The following is a 19018-nucleotide window of genomic DNA, read 5'->3' as shown; positions in this document are numbered from 1 at the left end:
ACCCAGTTTAATGTATACCATTCACACAAGAATGTGCATAGAGTACAAATGGGTTTATACTAAACACACTTTTTGTCAAACTGTTTCTCAAGTAAAATGGTAAATTTTATGTTATGTTGTAAGTAAATTGTGAAAAGCAATTAAAAATAGAGTTGTAGTAAATCAGGAATTGTTTGGTTTCATTAGCAAATGCTTCATATCTCTTAGAGAATTTATGTGGCCCATGATTAAGTGGGGTATGACTAAGAAAGGAGAAAGTGCTTAGATACATTAGATAATTTGCTGAGTCAAACCCAGATGTAAGCATAGAAAGCATTTTATTGATTATGATGGAAAGATTTAATTTTTTTATAAGAGCTTACACATGACATGGCTATCTTTTCTAGGCATTCTTACTTTATCTTTTCAATTTCATGCGCTTCAACTTTATTATACTCAGAGTTTTAGTTAAAAATGAAAAATCTAAGAGTTCCCTTCATGGCTCAGTGGTTAACGAATCTGACTAGAAACCATGAGGTTGCAGGTTTGATCCCTGGCCTTGCTCAGTTGGTTAAGGATCCGGCATTGCCCTGAGCTGTGGTGTAGGTTACAAGATATGGCTCAGATCCTGCATTGCTATGGCTCTGGAGTAGGCCAGTGGCTACAGCTCTGATTTGACCCCTAGCCTAGGAACCTCCATATGCCATGGAAGTGGCCCAAGAAATGGCAAAAAAGAAAGAAAAAGAAAAATCTAAAAAAAGCAAGGTTAATCAATGTGGTCAAGTTAAAACTGTAAACAAAGGGGAAAGATGAAACTCCTAGTTTGTACACTGAAACAAATAAATATCTCTTTTCCTTCAGGGTTAGTCATTGAAGATGAACACAGAAAGCATCAAACTTTAATTTTCTAATAGCATCACAATTATTATTTTACATATCAGTGGTCACTGCTCATAGAGCAGTGCCTTCATTGATATATCCCGGGTCATTTTTATGCATATAACCCTACTCACACGATCTCAAAATCCCACAAAATTAACTAAATTTCCAACTCAATTTTATAGTATAATTAATATTTAATTGGTAACTACTATTAATCTTGAAGTCCTATTTATGTCTTTCATAACATAATAACAATGGAACAATGTGAATATCTCGCTGAAATAAAGATATTTCTTTATTCACTTTAAAATGAAGATGTTTAGCTATGATATTGGACACCATACTTTTCTCATGGCATTTTTCATTTCTGAATTTCTTAGTGTATAGATTAAGGGATTAAACATAGGAGCAATGAGGGGGTAAAACAGTGCAAATACTTTATCCTCAGGAAAAGTGGTAGGAGGTCTAAGATAGGCAAAGATTGAAGGAGCAAAAAATAAAACTATCACAGTGATATGAGAGCCAGGTGGAGCGGGCTTTGCATCTTCCTTCAGCTGAGTGATTTCTTAAAGTGAATAATATAATGACATAAGAAAAAAATAAAACCACAAACGTCATTAAGGTCACCATTCCCGAATTGACATAGTGACACCAGTGATGTTGGTATCAGTACAGGCAACTTTTAGCAAAGGAAAGATGTCACAAAAATAGTGACCAATTTCATTAGGACCACAGAAAGGCAACTGGATTATCACAGAAAATTGAGGAAAGGAGTAAATGGCTCCACCAGCCCAAGCAGCTAAGACTAGGAAATTGCATATTGTCCGGTTCATGATAATCATGTAGTGGAGAGATTTGCAGATAGAAACATAGAGATCAAAGGCCATGACTGTAAAAATTAAGACTTCATTCATCCCAAAGAAATGCATGGAAAATACATGTAACATGCAATTACCATAGGAGATGGTTTTTCTTTCCATAAGCAGGTCACCAATTAGTTTGGGTGTAACGCTAGAGGTATAGCAGATGTCCATGGAAGATAAGTGGTTGAGGAAATAGTACATAGGTTTCTGAAAAAGAGGACTACATTTAATAGAAATAAGAATCAGAAAGTTTCCTATCAACAGGACAATATAACAGAATGAGAAAAGCACAAAGCAAAATGTTTGTATGTTCTGGTCAGAAGAAAGTCCCAAAAGAATGAATTCTGAGATATTTCTCTGGCTTTCCATATCATTCATATTGTCATCTGTTATAAACAGATGGCTTAAATATCTGAAAAGAAAAATCATGAATCTGCTTTTAAAACTAGCATAATAATAATTTTAAATTTACGAAAAACAACATCCATTTGTAGTGACACTAGTTATCTCAAGATTTAAGCTTGATTTTTTCTCTTATTTTACAAATTTATTGTGAAATAATGTCATCATGGGAAAAATGAAATAATTTTCAACATTACCATAGGATATTTAAATGATAGAGAAAATATTTTTATTGTTAATTATTTAGATAACAACAAAATTTAATTTATAGAATTTTTAAAATATACATATTTTTAAATATATAAGCTTTCTCCATTGGGTCAACTGCACTTCTTCCAGGATGATGTGGAAAGATTTTCTCTTTTATTTGTGACTGTATCCTCAAGAATGCAAATTTATTGAAATTATATCAACTCGAATTTCTTAATTTGCTTAAAAAGATCACCTTTGCCATGTGAACAAACAATATAAATTGGACGTTTGAAACTAATAGTCTTGGGAACACTGAAAGTAAAGAAGGTTGAAACTATGCAGCAAAATATAAATTTCAATTGAGTGAATTTGTGAAAAACAATCAGCAAATTCACTCATTTCTCCTATTAACAGAAAAACCTTGTATGTAGAATCAATCAAACTTTCTGATGGCAAATGACAAATCAAAGATAATTTGCCTGATCATATTTGAATAATTCATATTTCATAAGTTTTTCAAGAATTATGTATTAGTTTTATATACAAGGTAGGCAATAAAATTCAATTAAAAATTTAATACAGAAAATAGCTCTATGATAGATTTATTGTCAGCACAAAAGGCCCTATTTGTTGCATTAATGAATGGAAGGAAAATTTAAAATTTTCATCTATTGTACAATCTTGAGACATTATTTATACATAATAAATAAGAGCATAAAAATATATAGAGTGCTCTCCAGGTGTTGAGGGGTTACCTGATACCCTGTGGAGATATAAATCCTACAGTACACTTTCAACTATAGTCTGGTCAGATGTGGGCACCCTATCTGGGCACTTAAGATGACTTCATAAAACACAGAATGCTTTTGTAGCAAAGTTACTTGGAAGCCATCATGCACAATGACTTACACAGTCACTGTAAATAGTTAAATTAGTACAGCAGTTGAAAATGCTCAATACTACGAGAAACCAATTTTATTTTATTTTTTATTTCTTTTTTCTTTTTATAGCTGCACCTGCAGCATATGGAAGTTCCTGGGCTAAGGGCTGAATAAGAGCTGCAGCTGTGATCTATAACACAGCCAAGGCAACACCAGATCCGAGCTGCATCTGCAACCTATGGAACAAATCGTAGCAATGCCAGATTCTTTATTTTTTATTTTATTTTATTTTATTGTATTTTTAGGGCTTCATCCATGGCATATGGAGTTTCCCAGGCTAGGGGTCCAATCAGAAGTATAGTCACTGACCTATACCACACCCACAGTAATACCAAATCCGAGCCACATCTGCCATCTACACCACAGTTCACAGCAACACCAGATCCTTAACCCTCTGAGCGAGGTCAGGGATCGAACCTGCATCCTCATGGACACTATGCCGGGTTCTTAACCTGCTTAGCCACAATTCCAAATTCTATTTTAAATTAATATTCAACTTTACTTTTAGGAAAAAGAAAAAAAAACCTCAAATTTTTCCTAAGTCAAATGTTGTTACAACACATCTTAACCTCTATTAAAAAAAAAAAAAAGCAAAGAAAACTATCAGGCTCACAGTGTTCAACAGTTCACAGCATCTAAATAGAGTTTAATAAATTTTGTTTCATTGATCAATTTCCTCCTTACCTGATTACAGCTAATGCCAATTCCTTGTTTAGGAGAGGGCATACTGTTTATGCCAGTGATAGATTCATTTAGCTACAACAAATTGATGTAAAAATAGCCATTAGATATATAACTAAGTGAACAAGTTAAACTGAGTATCCCTCCATATATCCATACCATCAATTTTCAATAAAAGAGACTCAGAGCAAGATAATCAAAGTAATTTCTTGGCATTAGAAATTAAAGGATTGTAGAAAACAAAGTGGGTCATGGGGTGGGGAAGGAGAGAGTGAGAGAGAGAGGACTTCTGGGGGCGTAAGATTTCTTTTTTGTTTCAAAAAATTTGAAAGAATATAAAAGCTAAATACAAAATGAACATTGTAGAACTACAGTGGGATGGAATTAAGATGGCAGAATAGAAGGACTGGAGCTCAAATTCTCTCCTAAAAACAACAAAATTCACAACTAAAGACTGAGCACTCTTCACCCAAATGGACCAAAAACCTTAAAAAAGATACCCTACTCCAGAAGAAAAAGAGGAGGAAACATCAAGAGGTAGGATGGGCGATTCTGTGATATAAAAAACCCAATACCTCCTGGGCGGGAAGCTACACAGACTGGAAAATAACTGGTTCACAGATACTCACCTACAGGAGTGAGATTTCTGAGCCTCACATCAAACTCTCATGTGAGGGGATCTGGCATGGGGAGAAAGAGCCCTGGAGCATCTGGCATTGAAGGCCAGTGGGGCTTGTGCGCAGGAGCTCCACGGGACTGGGGGAAACAGAGACCCCATTCTTAAAAGATGCACACAGTCTTTCAAGTGCACTGGGTCCCAGGACAAAGAAAAGTCTCCATGGGAATCTGGGTCAAACCTGACTGCAGTTCTTGGAGGACATCCTGGGAAAATAGGGTTGAACGTGGCTTATTGTGAGGGAAGAACATTGAAAGCAAAGCTCTTGGGAATATTCAACAGCCTGCCTTTCTCTGGAGGTGGCCATTTTGGGAAAATATGGCCCCACCCATCAGTCAGCACTGAGAAGCCCCAGGGCAAACAACAACCCAGGTGGGATCACAGCCCCACCCCTCAGAAAAAAGGCTACCTAAAGACCCCTCAGGCACACAGCTGCCTCTAATACCATCCAGAGACTAAGCCCCACCCACCAGAGGGATTAGAATCAGCTCCACTTACCAGTGGGCAGGCATCAGCCCCTCCCATGAGGAAGCCTACAGCAAGCCCCCATATAGCCACAAGGGGGGCAGACATCAGAAGTAAGAGAGGCTACAGCTCTATTATCTGTAAAAAGGTCACCACAGCAAAAACCTATAAAAATGAAAACACAGAGAACTATAACTCAGATTAGGGAGAAAGGAAAAACCCCAGAAAAACAACTAAGTGAGGAGAGATTCGTAGCCTCCAGGAAAAAGACTTTAGACTGTTGATGCTGAGGATGATGCAAGACATTGGAAATAAACTGGAGGCAAAGATGGATAATTTACAGGAAACACTGAGCAAAGAGATATAAGATATAAACCTTACACAAGAAGAGATGCAAAATAAAATAACTAAAATAAAAAAATTCACTAGAAGCAGCTAACAGCAGAATACAGGAGGTAGAAGAACGAATAAGCAAGGTGTAGGACAGATGAGTGGAAATTAAGGATGCAGAACAGAAAAGAGAAAAAAGATTGAAAAAAAATGAAGAGAGTCTCAGATAACTCTGGGACAATGTTAAATGCACCAACATCCATATAGGGGTGCCAGAAGGGGAAGAGTTAGAGAAGGTGACAGAAAAAATATTCCAAGAGATAATAGCTGAAAACTTCCCTAACATAGGAAAGGAACCACTCACTCAAATCCAGAAAGCACAATGAGTACCATATAAAATAAACCCAAGGAGGAACACCCCGAGACACATACTAATCAAACTGACCAAAATTAAAGACAAAGAGAAAATCTTGAAAGTAGCTAGGGAAAAGAAACATATAACATACAAGGGAACCATAATAAGGCTATCAGTAGATTTTTCAGCAGAAACTCTGCAGTCCAGAAAGAAGTGGCATGATATACTCAACGTGATGAAAGGAAAAAACCTCCAACCAAGATTACTCTACCCAGCCAAGGCTCTCATTCAGATTTGAAGGAGAAATCAAAACATTCACAGATAAGCAAAAGCTGAGAGAATTCAGCAATACTAAAACAGCCTTACAACAAATACTAAAGGAACTTCTCTAGGCAGAAAAGAACAAGAGAAGAAGGAAAGAAAAAAGAGCAGCAAAAACAAATCCACAGCAATTAATAAAATCGAAATAAGAATGAACATATCAATAATTACCTTAAATGTGAATGGACTAAACGCCCCAGCCAAAAGACATAGACTGGCTGAATGGATACAAAAACAAGACCCATATATATGCTGTCTTCAAGGGACCCACTTCACTTCTAGGGACACATACAAATTGAAAGTGAGAGGATGGAAGAAAATATTTAATGCAAAGTGGGATCAAAAAAAGCTGGAGTAGCAATACTCATATCAGACAAAATAGACTTTAAAATGAAGAATATTTTAAGGGACAAAGATGGACATTACATAATGATCAAAGGATCAATCCAAGAGGATTATACAAAAAATTTAAATATCTACACACCCAACATAGATGCACCACAATATATAAGGCAACTGCTAGCAACCTTAAAATGAGAAATCAAAAATAACACAATCATAGTGGGGGACTTTAACACCCCACTTACAGCAATGGGAAGATCAACCAAACAGAAAATCAATAAGGAAACACAGGCCCTGAATGACACATTCAACCAGATGGACTTAATAGATATTTATATGATATTTCATCCAAACACAACAGAATACACATTCTTCTCAAGTGCACATTCTCTAAGATTGATCATATCCTGGGCTACAAATCCAACATCAGTAACTTTAACAAAATTAAAATCATATCAAGCATCTTTTCTGACTACAATGCTCTATGACTGGAAATCAACAACAAGAAAAAAACTGCAAAAAACACAAACATGTGGAGACTCAACAACAAGTTACTAAGTAACCAATGGATCACTGAATAAATCAAAGATCAAATTAAAAAATACCTGGCAGCAAAGGACAACAAAGATACGACACTCTAAATCCTATGGGATGCAGCAAAAGCCATTTTAAGAGGAAAGTTTATAGCAATACAAGCCCACCTCAGGAAACAAGAAAAAGCCCAAATCAACAAGCTAACATTACATCTAAAGCAGCTCAAGAGAGAACAGACAAGACCTCAAGTTAGTAGAAGGAAAGAAATCATAAAGATCGGAGCAGAAATCAATGAAATAGAAACAAAGAAAACCATAGAAAAGATCAATGAAATGAAAACCTGGTTCTTTGAAAAGATCAACAAAATTGATAAACCCCTAGCCAGACTTATCAAGCAAAAAATAGAGGACTCAAATCAATAAAATTAGAAATGAAAAAGGAGAAGTAACAACGCACATCACAGAAATGCAAAGGATCATAAGAGACTACTATATGCAACTATATGCCAATAAAATGGAAAACCTAGAAGAAATGGACAAATTCTTAGAAAAGTACAATCTTCCAAGACTAAACCAAGATGAAATAGAAAAGATGAATGTATCCATCACAAGAACTGAAATTGAAGCTGTGATTAAAAAACTTCCAACAAGCAAATGTCCAGGACCAGATGGCTTCACAGGCAAATTCTATCAAACATTTAGAGAAGAGATAATACCTCTCCTTATGAAACTACTTCAAAAAATTGCAGAGGAAGGGATACTCCCAAACTCATTCTATGAGGCCCCAATCACCCTGGTACCAAAACCAGACAAAGACTCCACAAAAAAAAGAAAACTACAGGCCAATTTCACTGATGAACATCGATGCAAAAATCCTCAACAAAATACTAGCAAACCACATCCAATAATACATTAAAAAGATTGTGCATCATGATCAAGCAGGATTTATCCCAGGGATGCAAGGGTTCTTCAATATCTGAAAATCCATCAGTGTGATACACCACAGGATAGAAAGCCCAGAATTAAACCCACACACCTACAGCCAACTAATATATGACAAAGGAGGCAGGAATATACAATGGAGAAAGGGCCCCTTGTTCAATAAGTTGTGCTGGGAAACTGGACAGCCACATGGAAAAGGATGATGTTAGAACACTTCCTAACACCATACAAAAAAATAAACTTCAAATGGATTAAAGACCTAGAAATAAGACCAGACACTCTAAAACTCTTAGAGGAAAACAAAGTCCAAACACTCTCTGACATAAATGTCAGCAACATCTTCTCAGATCCACCTATCAGAGTGTTGACAACAAAAAGAAAAATAAACAAATGGGAACTAATCAAACTTCAAAGATTCTGCACAGCAAAGGAAACCCTAAACAACACAAAAAGCCAACCCACAGAATGGGAGAACATCTTTGCAAGTGAATTGACGGACAAGGGATTAATCTCCAAAATTGATAAACAACTTCTGCAGCTCCATACCAAAAAAACAAACAACCCTATCAAAAAATGGGTGGAAGATCTAAACAGACAGTTCTCCAAAAAAGACATACAGATGGCCAAGAAACACATGAAAAGATGTTCAACGTCACTCATGATTAGAGAGATGCAAATCAAAACCACTCTGAGGTACCACCTTACACCAGCCAGAATGGCCATCATCCAAAAGTCTACAAACAATAAGTGCTGGAGAGGGTGTGGAGAAAAAGGAACCCTAGTACACTGTTGGTGGAATTGTAAATTGGTGCAACCACTGTGGAAAGCAGTATGGAGATGCCTCAAAAAACTAAACATAGAAGTACCATTTGATCCAGCAATCCCACTCCTAGGCATCTATCCATAGAAAACCACAACTTGCAAAAACACATGTACTCCGATGTTCATTGCAGCACTATTTACAATAGCCAAGACATGGAAACAACCTAAATGTCCATCGACAGAGGAGTAGGTCCAGAAGATGTACATGTACACAATGGAATATTACTCAGCTATTAAAAAGAATGATATACCAGCAATTTTTACAACATGGATGGACCTAGAAATTATCATGCTAAGTGAAGTCAGCCATACAAAGAGACACCAACAACAAATGCTTTCACTGACATGTGGAATCTGAGAAAAGAACAGACTGAACTTCATTGCAGAACAGATGCTAACTCACAGACATTGAAAAACCTATGGTCTCTGGAGGAGACAGTTTGGGGGATGGGGGGATGTGCTTGGGCTGTGGGATGAAAATCCTGTGAAATCAGATTGTTATGATCATTAGACAACTACAGATGTGATAAATTCATTTGAGTAATAAAAAAAAGTAAAGGATTGTTAAAACCAGAGGGCAGATATTTTGATTTCCACTCAATTTGTGGCTATTTCCCTTGTTTGAAAGCAAAGGAAGATGAGGTGTCATGGAGGGTCACAGTGAGAGAGAGTATTCTGAGTCGTAACCTAAATAGAAAAAATATCCAAGGTGACAGACTTCCAGATCACTTAATGTGTCTTTATGAATAATTACAGGGATATATCTTACAATTAATATAAATATGACAAGAAATAATTTGCAAAACTCCAGTCTCATGCAGAGTTCCAAACCACACATTTTATTTTACTTTTTGCGTTTCTTGAAGGAACAGTTTCTGAAACTGAGAGGCACAGATTTATAACTACGTCCAATGAAGGAAGGAAGTAAAATTTTTAATTTTACACATACATTTATGATGATAATCAGGAAAATTTTTAATTTTGACAATACGTTAGTGAAAAGAAATAAAATTAGGAGTTCCCATTGTGGCTCAGTAGAAACAAATCTGACTAGCATCCATGAGGACGCAGGTTCGATCCATTTCTTCACTCAGTGGGTTAAAGATCTGTCATTGCCCTGAGCTGTGGTGTAGGTTGCACACACAACTTGGATCTGGTGTTGCTGTGGCTGTGGTATATGCCAGTGGCTACAGTGTTGATCCAACCCCTAGCCTGGGAACCACCATATGCTGCAGGTGCAGCCCTAACAAAGACAAAAAATAAAATAAAATAAAATAAAATAAAATAAAATAAAATAAAATAAAATAAAATAAAATAAAATAAAACTCTAAGAGGCTTGTTGTCTTAGGGTATTCCTTAGTGCTAATCACTAAATTGATGTTTTTAAATTATTAAAAATAATCATTTAAAAATATAGTTAAATTATTACTTTTATTTCTTTGGTAGTATTGCACAAAATAATATGAGCAATTGCTCTTATAGTTAATGTAGGATTTCTAGCATATGTTCAATTTTCTTATAGGTGCATCTGAACATGGCCTGCTATAAACTTACCTTAACTGAATCAGATGGATCTAGTCCATTTTAGAATGGCAAGGATTTTGAAAATTAGTACATTACTCATCATTTGGTATATGCAAGCATAAACTGGGCTATTCCTTCATAAGGACATGAAGGAAAATATAAAAGCATCAAAACAGGGTTCAATAAAATTAGGTACAATACAAAATAGGGTTCAAAACTGTAACTTGAAGATGTAACTTTAATTCATCTGTTCTTTTCTGCAACTGGAATTCTGCCTGTGAATAATGTACAACTAAAACTAAAGTTAGTTAAGAATGTTAGAGTAAACAATCATCCTTTGTTGCAGGAGAAAATACAGTCTTAAGAATTAAGCTAAAGAGAATAAATTTAAATGGTGTATAACTACACTAAAGCACAGTTGGTAAAATATTCTTCAGAAAGGTGTCATGGTTAACTCACTAATTCACAGCCCATCAGATTCAAGGGGCTGTAATATTAATTTTAGGTTCGTTTAGGAAGAATCACCTCCTGAGATGCTCACTTTGTACATTCTACCCAGTATTTAAATCTGAAATAAAAAGGAGCGATTTATAAACCAATTATCCAAAGGCATGTAGGACACTCATCTAAAATTCTGAAAATCAACATGTCTTGAAATTTTTAAATGTTTGCATGGGGAGGGGAACATAAGAAGCAGCAGATCTTCCAATTCAATAAATAAATAAATAAATATTTTGAATTTCTCACAAAAGCAAACATATATTTTCAGCCCTAGGAGTCACTTATTTTACTCTGATGCCTAAAAGAAATTTAGTTCAGAAGAGAATATGACTTATATACAACACAAGAATTAATAAGCCTTGGAATAGTCTAATAAATTATATTCCCAGAAGCATTTATAAACAGAGCTTCACTGAAAGCCTCTTCACTGTTGTCCAAGGCAGTGTCCCTGAGGTCGTGGGCACTGCCTGACAATAGCCTTCTCCCTATCCTTGTGTTAGCCTGGCTTAGTCACCGTTGCTCAGGTGGCCCCACAAGGCTCTCTAGTCAGACAGATAGTTCAGGAAATACCTGCCCTGCTCTCAACTTGCTTTCTGAAGGAAAAGAGGGGAAATCATGCAGCATGGAATAGTATAAGTTAGATTTGGGGAAAATATGAGACGAGGAAAGATAAAGACAACTAAAGCAGGCAGCTAAAGTTCAAATATGAATCTTTATGCAGAGTAACCTTCATGGGGAGATTACATCCTTCTACATAATAAAACCAGTGACCTGCAATCACAGGATGGGATTAATTTTTGGCAGGAACTAACTTTAACAGAATTGATGGTCCAGGAATGGAAGCAGCAGAAAAGATAAAAGAATAGACAGTCTTTTTTTTTTTTTTTGGAAGTTTTATTTTTCATTTTTTTTTTATGTCTTTTTGGTTTTTTTTAGGGCCACACCCATGGCACATGGTTGAATCAGAGCTGTAGTTGCTGGCCTAAACCACAGCACAGCAACACAGTAGGTCTATGACCTACACCACAGCTCATGGCAATACCGGATCCTTAATCCACTGGGCAAGGCCAGGGATTGAACCTGAAACCTCATAGTTCCTACTTGGATTCATTTCCGCTGTGCCACTATGGGAACTATGACAGTCTGTTTTTTATATACATTTCAAGGAAGAAATTATTTATGACAAAATATCAGGGGAAATAAGCACTAATTGAACAGTATAACTTTTATTCTTTTACCATTTTTTAATAGTTATTTCCCCAATACGATTTTTTTCTACCATACAACATGGTGTCCCAGTTTCACATACATGTACACATTCTATTTTCACACATTATCATGCTCCATCATTAGTGACTAGACATAGTTCCCAGTGCTACACAGCAGGATCTCATTGCTATTCCATTCCAAAGGCAATAGTTTGCATCTATTAACCCTAAGATTCCCCTCCCCCTTGGCAACCCTAAGTCTATTCTTCAAGTCCATGATTTTCTTTTCTGTGGAAAGGTTTATTTGTGCCTTATATTAGATTCCAGATATCATATTTGTGCCTTATATTAGATTCCAGTAATATCGTATAGTATTTGTCTTTTTCTGACTTACTTCACTCAGTACAAGAGTCTCTAGTTCCATCCATGTTGCTGCAAATGGCATTATTCTGGATTTTTTATGGCTGATAGTATTCCGTTATGTATATATACCATATCTTCCTAATCCAGTCATCTGTCGATGGACATTTGGGTTGTTTCCATGCCTTGACTATTGTGAATAGAGCTGCAATGAACATGCGGGTGCATGTGTCTTTTGTTTTTATCCATGCCACTTCATTTCTGCAGGTCATATACATGTTCAGCCTGAAGTTAGGGTAACCAATCCCTTCTTTCAAACTCAAATCCACACAGTCAAATATATAAGACTTAAGAAAATCAATGTTTAGAATGTTTATCATTCTAAAACACATTTTAACAACACTTTATTCAGATTATTTCATGCTTCAGGTTTATTATATAATTTCAGCTCACCATAACAAATAGAATTACCTCTATTGTGCTAAGAACTTGATCCTCTAGAAGTTACCATGGTTAGCACATAGAGTTGTTAAACAGCAGAAAAAAAAAAAAGGTTGTGTGCCCTCTGTGAGTGAAAGAAACAGGTTTTGATCAATTTAGTAATTACTTCTAGGCTTTGACAGTTAAGTAAACTTGCAAAAATGAGATACTAGAACTTCAGAATGAAGGGGCATCACAACCCAGTGTTCTACTGGTTGTTTGTTTCAACATCATTTAGCCCAATGTTGATCAAGCTTCACCCAAGCTCACTTGTGTCAATACAGATGGTCACATCGCTACCCATCACAGACACACACCTATCAAAGGTTACTGCTTAGAAATACATTCAAGTGCCTCATTTACAAGCTCTATTCCTGAGTTTGTCACAAGTCATCTGAAATTGCTCCGCTGAGGGTTGGTTTTGTTCTATCTATCCCCCCCTTTTTTTTTCCAGAATTCCCTGCTAATTCTTCTTATTTCATGGATTATATGAATTTATTTATAAGACTTGCCTCTAATCTGTCCTTTAGGCCATATCCAAGATACTAAGCTTCTTCGAGCCTAATGATTTAAATAACATGAATTTTCAGTTTGAGTGTTCATTAGCAGGTATATTATTTACAGGATATTATGGACTATTCTTCTTGGGGGACATTCTTCCTTTGATTTATTAATAACTCTTGCTAACACTTTGTTCTTTAGTTTTTAAAGATCACTGCAAAAGCTTACTATGAATTTCAAATAAGCTCCTGCAGGTAGTAATTTCCTATAGAACTTTTTGAATAAAATTACTTGTTAGTTTTGATATGATCCTTGATTAACTTTGCCAAGTTATTAAATGTATAATTAAGAGATATGTCTCCATTGTTTCCTTCATTTGTTTTTCATGTTCAAAAATTTTATGACCGATGTTTTACATGTTCTATCCCTTGGGATTTAGAATATATATGACTGCCTTTGAAGGTTCATGCTAAATATATAAAGTCTCACTCCATGTTTAAATCAATTAAAATGTCATTCATAAACACTTATGTATCACATATTTGTTATACATACATAGATAGAAAAATATATATATTATTTTATATGTCTAATATGATCCACCTCTTCCTTACATACTTGCTCCAGTTATTATAGCATGAGAAATGAAATGGGTAACACGGACTTTAAAAAATCTGCTGTTATCATCGTGAATGTTTGTGATATTTTGTAATAGTTCAAATGCTAATGAACAGAAAAGCACGTTATACTGTCTAAAATATCCCATTTTCTATTTTTCTTTTTCCGGTTCTGAAAAGCCCCCTTTGGAGCACTCAGAATCCCTGAAGGTAAATTTCTATATCCAGGACAGTGGGTTATTACTCAAAAGTTTGTATTTTTCTGTTAAGAATTTTAGATCTGTAGTGATTTTTTTGGATGGTTCTGTGGTTATATTCCTAGTAGAGTTTGATGTTACATAAGGAAAGTTTTTATGTGGTTCAAAAGGACCTATAGTCAAATAAAAACTGGGAAAATGATGTAATTTTTAAAATTATTTATTTTTTAAAATAATTCTATATCCATTGAATGCCTTCAGAAGTGATTCATCTAAAAGAGAAAGTATGAATTCTATGTCTACTTTAATTTAATTTATTTTTTTTCTTTTAAGGGCTGCACCTACAGCATATAGAAATTCTCAGGCTAGGGGTCAAGTTGGAGCTGGAGCTGAGGCCTCTGCCACAGCCACAGCAATGCTATATCTAAGCCGCATCTGTGACCTATGCCACAGCTTGCAGCAATGCCAGATCCTTAACCCACTGAGCAAAGCCAGGGATTAATCCCTCATGCTCATGGACACTAGTTGAGTTCTGAACCCACTGAGCCAAAACAGGAACTCCTTCCTTTCATTTAAAGATGAAGTAAAATACCTGGTACTCATCTATTCTTTTGTGTTATCATGTGTTAGTCAAAAAAAAAAAAACAGGTCTCCATATTTGTCTGTAAAATGGAAATGAAAATAACCCCTATCTTACTGGCTTTTCTTGATGTTTAATCAAGATAGGACATACAAGGAATTTTGAATAAACATGAAAATTTAGCACATGTTATCTATTTTCATTATTAAACAGATATTGAAAAATTTACTGAAATTTATAAACTTTGATTAATGATCATAATATGTTTACTTATAATAGTTCCATTTTACTCAAAGAATGAAATTTATAATTATAATTTAAGGTAAATTTTAACTGAATATATTCGTTCAGTATTTTAATAGTATTAAATAGAAAACTAAGAGAATGTTAAACACACTTTTATTGTTTAAATAAGAAAGAAAGGAGTCTTTAGGGAACAGACCAGTATTTTTACATTTATTTGAAACTGATGATGCAAAATGTTTCATCAGTTTCAAATATGAGCTAATGTAGATTTTCAAATTATTGTTTTCTTCATTTATGAGCCCAGGGGTGGAATTGCAGGATTATATATGGTAGCTCTACTTTTAGTTTTTACTGAACCACCATACTGTTCTCCACAGTAGTTATTCCAGCTTACATTCCCATAAACAGTATAGGAGGGTTCCTTTTTCTTCACACTCTCTCCTGCTTTTATTGTCTGTAGACCTTTTGTTGATAGCTATTCTGCCTAGTGTAAGTGGATACCTCATTGTAGTTTTGACTTGCATTTCGCTCATAATTTGTGGTGTTGAGCAACATTTCATGTGCTTTTTGGCCATCTGTTATGTCCTCTTTGGGGAGATGCTTATTTAGATCTTCTACCCATTTTTTTATTTTTATTTTATATATTAACCTGTCTGAGTGGCTTTCATATTTTGGAGATTAATCCCTTGTCAGTTGCATCCTTTCCAAATATTTTCTCCCATTCTGTAGGTTGTACTTTCATTCTATTTATGGTTTTCTTTGCTGTGTAAAAGCTTTTAAGTTTGTGTTATTTTTGATGTCAATCATTTTGACAGGTTGAAGTAATATCTCAATGTGGATTTAATTTGCATATCATTGATAATTAGTGGTTTTCAACATCTTTTAATATCTGTTGGCCATCTCCATGTCCTCTTTGGAAAAATGTCCATTTAGATCTTCTGCCCATTTTGTTAATTAGTGTTGCTTGTTTTATTTTTTTTTTTTGTTTTTGTTTTTTTGATGTTGAGTTGAATGAGCTGTTTATGTCTTTTGGATATTAATCCCTTAGGGGGTCATATCTATTGTAAATATTTTCTATCAAACAGTATGTTGTATTTTTATATTGCTGATGGTTTCCTTTGCTGTGTAAAAGCTTTTAAGTTTATGGTTATTTTAATTTTTTTATTGTTTGCTTTTTACACCATATCCACGGCATATGGATGTTCCCAGGCTAGGGTTTGAATCAGAGCTACAGCTGCTGGCCTATACAATTGCCACAGCAACACTATATCTGAGCTGAGTCTGTGGCCTACACCACAGCTCACAGCAATGTCAGATCCTTAACACAATGAGCAGGGCCAGGGATCGAATCTGTGTCCTTGTGGATATGAGTTGGGTTCATGCCACTGAGCCACAATGGGAACACCCTAATTGCTTTACTTTTATTTATTTTTTTTATTTTTATATTGGAGTATAGTTGATTTACAATATTGTATTAGTTTCAGGTGTACAGCAAAGTAATTCAGTTACACATATACACAAAACTATTCATTTGCAGAGCCTTCTCCCGTATAGGTTATTACAGAATATTGAATAGATTTCCTTGTACTATGCAGAAGGTCCTTGTTGTTTGTCCTTTTTTTTTTAATGGCATCACCTGCAGCACATGGAATTTCCCAGGCCAGGGATTGAATGTGAGCCATAATTGTGACCTACACCACAGCTGTATCAATGCCAGAGCCTTTAACCCACTGTGCCAGGCCAGGGGTCAAACCTGTACCTCTGCAGAGATCTGAGCCAGTCAGTGTAGTCAGATTCTTAACCCACTGCACCACAGTGGGAACTCCTGTCTTTTTTATATATAGTAGTGTTTTATATATAGTGGGAGTTAATCTCAAACTCCTAATTTATCCCTCCCCCCACCTTTACACTTTAGTAACCATAAATTTGTTTTCAAAGTCTGTGAGTCTGTTTTTCTTTTGTAAATAAGTTAATTTTTATCCCTTTTCTAAGATTCCACACATAACAGATATCATATGATATTTGTCTTTGACTTCATTTATTATGATAATTTATAAGTCCATCCATGTTATAGATGACACTATTTCATTCTTTTTTATGGCTGAGTGATATTCCATTGCATATATGTACCACATCTTCTTTATCCATTCCTCTGTATGGACATTTAGGTTGCTCCCATGTCTTGGTTATTGGGGAAAATGCTGCAATGGACATTGGCTTGCACGTATCTTTTTGAATCAGGGTTTTCTCTGGACCTATGTCCTAAAAAGACACACACATACACACACACACAGAGAAAACTAACAATATGATGAATGGAAATCTTTCATATTGCTGATAGAATAAATTTGTGCATATATATTAAGCACTTTTTTGACAATATCCACTAAGAGAGTCAAGGCTTACGCTCTGGCAATGTACTTTTAGTTAGTGATCTACAATAACATAAATTTGAGTGGCTCGTTCAAATGCATCATAAATTAAAGTGGTAGATACATATTTTATATGGTCTTAGAAGAAAGAAAAGTAGAATGAGCATATGTCTCGCACAACTAGAGCACCTGATCTTCTTTGCAATAAATATCAAAGCAAAGATGAGCAAATTAAGTTCAAAGATGGAGAATAAATTGTATTTGGGCTTAATGAGATGATATCAAGATTATATTCCCATTTCAGCATCATAAACTGAAATTCTAAGGCATTATGGAAAATGTAAAGTACCAAAAATATATTTGTAATGCGTTTATTGTATGGGGGAAGGCAAATTATGCTCAGAGACTGAGATTTCCTTTGTCAATAATTTATTTTATTTTTTTATTTTCATTTTTTTGGTCTTTTATGTCTTTTCCAGGGCCTCACTCACAGCATATGAAGGTTCCCAGGCTAGGGGTCTAATTGGAGCTGTAGCTTCTGGCCTATGCCAGAGCCATAGCAAGGCCAGATCTGAGCTGCATCTGCAACCTACTCCACAGCTCATGGCAACACCAGATCCTTAACCCATTGAGCAAGGCCAGGGATCGAACTCACAATCTCATGGTTCCTAGTTGGATTCGTTAACCACTGAGCCACAATGGGAACTCCTGTCAATAGTTTATTTAACATGGATTTACTATGGGAATTATAATACATTCATATGCCAATAGAATGCAGAGAATGTCTTAATAAGCTAATACAAAAACATACTCCAAACAAATTACAGATTGATTATACTGAAGTTTGTGGACAAATAATGTCACCTGCAATTTCAATAAACAAAGGATGTTATAGGAAAGCCCTCAGCCACTATAGCACCTTAATATATACTCTGGGGGTAATTCAAGATGGAGAAAAATGGGATCCTGGCTCTAGATAGTTGAAATGATTATCAAAGGATGACTTCAATAACCTCAGGCTATTGCATCTTCCCACATATTAAAAAAATCACTAAAATTATTAACTTGTGATTACTGGTAGTAATCTTTTAATTTTTGACTCCATATTTTTTTTCCAAGCAAAACTCCTATATACACTGGGTTCTTTTTATCTCTTTGGGACAGTCCCTTAGAGCTATCTGAGTGTTTGTCATCTTGGGCTATCATCCTCAAGGCCACTGAATAAACTATAATTCTCACTTTTAAGTATGCATGTTTTTTCCCTAGCAACTGTTTTGGTAACCAACAAGGGCTCAGAGCACACCCCTCTCCTCTGCATAAACTCTCTGTGGATCTAGAGCCTTGATTCCAGCAGAGGCTTCTTGGGTCCGTCCTCTTCCTCTGTGAGTTCGGGTGAATTTGGGCCAGTCTCTCCTGGGTCTTGGATCACCTGTTATGGGCTGGTGATTCTGAGGTTTTTCTTGGTGGTGTTAACTCCTCTCTGGAGGAACAGATTTTCCTTGAAGCTTAGTTTCAATTAGAGGTAACTGGGTTATGCTCATTTGAAAGATACTGGGAAGAATCTGCTCAGTGGAGAGATAGTGTGTAGGGCTGGACTTGGTAATTAGGTGGCCTGTCATTTTTCCTTGAACTGGCTATTTTAGGAATTCCCATCATGGTGCAGCAGAAATGAAAAGGGGCAAAAGGGCAAAATAGGTGAATTGGAC

At 35.6% G+C, this 19018-nt stretch overlaps 1 pseudogene; it reads right to left on the bottom strand.

The window, feature by feature from the left end:
- Positions 1-1184: 1184 nt before the first annotated feature.
- Positions 1185-2093, bottom strand: LOC110258881 (annotated as a pseudogene).
- Between the last annotated feature and the right edge of the window lie 16925 nt (positions 2094-19018).

The sequence above is a fragment of the Sus scrofa genome, unplaced genomic scaffold, assembly GCF_000003025.6.
Source record: "Sus scrofa isolate TJ Tabasco breed Duroc unplaced genomic scaffold, Sscrofa11.1 Contig53, whole genome shotgun sequence".
NCBI classification, from domain to species: domain Eukaryota; kingdom Metazoa; phylum Chordata; class Mammalia; order Artiodactyla; family Suidae; genus Sus; species Sus scrofa.
The sequence above is the reverse complement of the archived record's forward strand: the minus strand, read 5'-3'. Positions and strand labels throughout refer to the sequence as shown.